Genomic DNA, 4,035 nt, shown 5'->3' on the forward strand with positions numbered 1-4,035 from the left:
ATACATACATATTATTAATAAATATAATTGTTTTTTTTGTTTTTTCTTTTCTTCAAATAAACCCACATTGCCATTTCTCTGAGCGTGTGCTGCGAGCTTCAACGAGAAACATATCTATCAATACAAATGTCTATTCAAAAAAAAGAAAACAAACAAAATCATATCAGTCAATAAAATAAATAATAATATTTTTTTTACTACTACTACTAGTACTACTACGTGCTACTACTGCACGCCAATACACATACATAATAAAATGAAAAATCGTCTCTCTCTCGCTCGCTCTACGAGAAACATTCGACGTCCGCTCCAATGCCGACGCGGACTATTGCTCTCGGTATAGATGTGGAGCGAAACAGTCGTGCGCACAGCGTCGACTCGTTCTCGTTGCCGCGCGTCGTTCGTCTCAAATAGACACGAACGACGGACGAGAGAGAATAGAATGTGTTCTTGTTTTTGTGTTTGTGCGAAGTGTGAGAATATTATATACATATATTCGCGCATGGATGATATAGATATGGGTATGGATTTTCGGAGGAAATTATATCAAATTCGTATTTCGAATGCGAGACCGCCGAGATCTTTCCCAGCTCTCTCTCTCTCTGTGTGTGTGGTGTATAGTACATTTTATATATCTCTCTTGTGTCAACACAAAATAACAAAGAATATACATACTACTCCTCCTCATATTTTATATAATATAATATAAAATTATATTATAGCACCGCGTTCGCAGACCGTATGGTGATGTTACCAATCGACCAAGATTTGGGACCGTCTCCCCCGGTGTTATCTGTGATGTTAAAAGATATACGCTTCTAGGCACACCTCAACGCAGGGCGCCTAGCGTGTTTCGACACGTGCGCGGTCGCCACGGCGACCGTATATGTAAAGAATGTATAAAAGAGGACGCACACGCGCCCATCTGTCCGAAACGGTGTGCGCAGCGTCGTGTTGGAATTTATCCCTCAAGCTCCGGGCGTTGATCGTATCTAGTGCGAATCATGCGTGTGTGTGCGCATGTAATTGCCAGCCGAGTTTTAATATGTTTACAATAACGTATTGAATAAAAATTGAGAAGTTGCGTTTAGATGAATGTTCAATTTTCAAATTGTCACAACATCGATTCCCGCCCGCGGGGTCGTGTTCGTTGCAGTTTTTATGTCCCTCACAGTGGTCGAGCATCGTTGTACATCACCTCGTTGCGAGATCGTGACGGGACGGCCGCTCGTAGACCGGTCAAAGTTAGTCTATCGATATGAAGCGCGAACGTCGCGTCGCGTGCAAATTCGACGCGTTACGTTCACGCGTGTCGAGAAGGCGCGCGCGCAAGCGCGCGCCCCTCGACGCCGCCGAGCCAGCGGCTCGCCGAAGCCGCGTGACCGCGGTGTAGGCGTGTCGTTTGCGTAAGCAGCTCCCTGGTTGATCCTGCCAGTAGTTATATGCTTGTCTCAAAGATTAAGCCATGCATGTCTCAGTGCAAGCCGTATTAAGGCGATACCGCGAATGGCTCAATATATCAGTTTTGGTTCCTTAGATCTTACTCAGTTACTTGGATAACTGTGGTAATTCTAGAGCTAATACATGCAATCAGAACTCTGACCAGTGATGGGATGAGTGCTTTTATTAGATCAAAACCAATCGGCGGAGGGCCATGCGTCCGAAGTCGTTAATTTTGATGAATCTGGATAACTTTTGCCGATCGCACGGTCCAGTACCGGCGACGCATCTTTCAAATGTCTGCCTTATCAACTTTCGATGGTAGTTTCTGCGACTACCATGGTTGTCACGGGTAACGGGGAATCAGGGTTCGATTCCGGAGAGGGAGCCTGAGAAACGGCTACCACATCCAAGGAAGGCAGCAGGCGCGCAAATTACCCACTCCCGGCACGGGGAGGTAGTGACGAAAAATAACGATACGGGACTCTTACGAGGCCTCGTAATCGGAATGAGTACACTTTAAATATTTTAACGAGGAACAATTGGAGGGCAAGTCTGGTGCCAGCAGCCGCGGTAATTCCAGCTCCAATAGCGTATACTAAAATTGTTGCGGTTAAAAAGCTCGTAGTTGCATTTGTGCGCCGCGCTGTCGGTGCACCGCATCCGCGGTGATACTGACACGTCTGCGGAGCATATCGTCGGTGAGCCGGCGGTAAAACGCCGGTTCAATATCAAAATCCTATCGCGGTGCTCTTCGGTGAGTGTCGAGGTGGGCCGACAATTTTACTTTGAACAAATTAGAGTGCTCAAAGCGGGCTCAAAATGCCGCTTGAATATTTCGTGCATGGAATAATAGAATATGATCTCGGTTCTATTTTGTTGGTTTTCAGAACTCCGAGGTAATGATTAATAGGGATAACTGGGGGCATTCGTATTGCGACGTTAGAGGTGAAATTCTTGGATCGTCGCAAGACGAACATCAGCGAAAGCATTTGCCAAAGGTGTTTTCATCAATCAAGAACGAAAGTTAGAGGTTCGAAGGCGATTAGATACCGCCCTAGTTCTAACCGTAAATATGTCATCTAGCGATCCGCCGACGTTACTACAATGGCTCGGCGGGCAGCTTCCGGGAAACCAAAGATTTTGGACTCCGGGTGGGAGTATGGTTGCAAAGCTGAAACTTAAAGGAATTGACGGAAGGGCACCACCAGGAGTGGAGCCTGCGGCTTAATTTGACTCAACACGGGAAATCTCACCAGGCCCGGACACCGGAAGGATTGACAGATTAACAGCTCTTTCTTGATTCGGTGGGTGGTGGTGCATGGCCGTTCTTAGTTGGTGGAGCGATTTGTCTGGTTAATTCCGGTAACGAACGAGACTCTAGCCTGCTAAATAGGCGTCGTCATTCAAGGTGTGCGCGACTCTCGGGGAGCGCAACTCACTGGCGACGTATTAAAATTCTTCTTAGAGGGACCGGCGGCTTCGAGCCGCACGAGATTGAGCAATAACAGGTCTGTGATGCCCTTAGATGTCCTGGGCCGCACGCGCGCTACACTGAAGGAATCAACATGTTCTCCCTGGCCTAGAGGCCCGGGCAACCCGTTGAAACTCCTTCGTGCTGGGGATTGGGGTTTGCAATTATCCCCCATAAACGAGGAATTCCTAGTAAGCGCGAGTCATAAGCTCGCGTTGATTACGTCCCTGCCCTTTGTACACACCGCCCGTCGCTACTACCGATTGAATGATTTAGTGAGGTCTTCGGACCGACACGCGGTGGCCTCACGGCCGTCGGCGTTGCTGGGAAGTTGACCAAACTTGATCATTTAGAGGAAGTAAAAGTCGTAACAAGGTTTCCGTAGGGGAACCTGCGGAAGGATCATTAACGTTGGTTTTTTCTTTTTGTTTTGTTGTTGTCAAAGACTCGCAAAAAAAGAAAAAAATACAAAAACACGTGAATGATACGAATCAAAATCGAATCCGAGACGGTTGACTCTCTCTCGTCGATTCGCGACGTGTGCGTTGCGACACGCTTTGATTAGCGTTCGCTATCGCCTATTGATACTTTGAAATAATATTTTATAATTTTTGTGTACAACCACGCAAATAAAAGAGATTTTCTTTCTTTTCATTTGTCGTACACGTTAATGATAAGTATTATTTTCAAATTTTTTTGTTTAATTTTTTCGCACCTTTTATATTTTCTCATACAAAAACACACACAAAAACAAAACGATTACCCTGAACGGTGGATCACTTGGCTCGCGGGTCGATGAAGAACGCAGTTAACTGCGCGTCATAGTGTGAACTGCAGGACACATTTGAACATCGACATTTCGAACGCACATTGCGGTCCGTGGAGAAATATCCAGGACCACTCCTGTCTGAGGGCCGGCTGCATAAAAACAAAAAGCCACACTGTTCGCGTGACGAGCGGCGATCGCTGCGACTCCGGTCGTAGCGCCGCATCTCTGTCGCGCGTGCAATTGACGGTTTCGCTAGGCCGCCGAGCGGCCGAACGATCCGTTCGAATATATGTTCGATTACGACTCGTCATCCGTATTGGCCGTGTTAAGCCACGTCTATACGATACTTTTG

General features: G+C 46.7%; 2 non-coding genes across 2 annotated transcripts; both read left to right on the forward strand.

Annotated features, from left to right (window-relative positions):
- Positions 1–1,415: 1,415 nt before the first annotated feature.
- LOC123719680 lies at positions 1,416–3,322 on the forward strand. The gene has a single exon (XR_006755747.1). It is a non-coding gene; the product is annotated as a small subunit ribosomal RNA (ribosomal RNA).
- A 352-nt stretch (positions 3,323–3,674) lies between these two features.
- On the forward strand, positions 3,675–3,831 carry LOC123719679. Its single transcript, XR_006755746.1, has one exon. It is a non-coding gene; the product is annotated as a 5.8S ribosomal RNA (ribosomal RNA).
- Positions 3,832–4,035: the final 204 nt, after the last annotated feature.

This window comes from Pieris brassicae, unplaced genomic scaffold, assembly GCF_905147105.1.
Source record: "Pieris brassicae unplaced genomic scaffold, ilPieBrab1.1, whole genome shotgun sequence".
NCBI lineage: Eukaryota > Metazoa > Arthropoda > Insecta > Lepidoptera > Pieridae > Pieris > Pieris brassicae.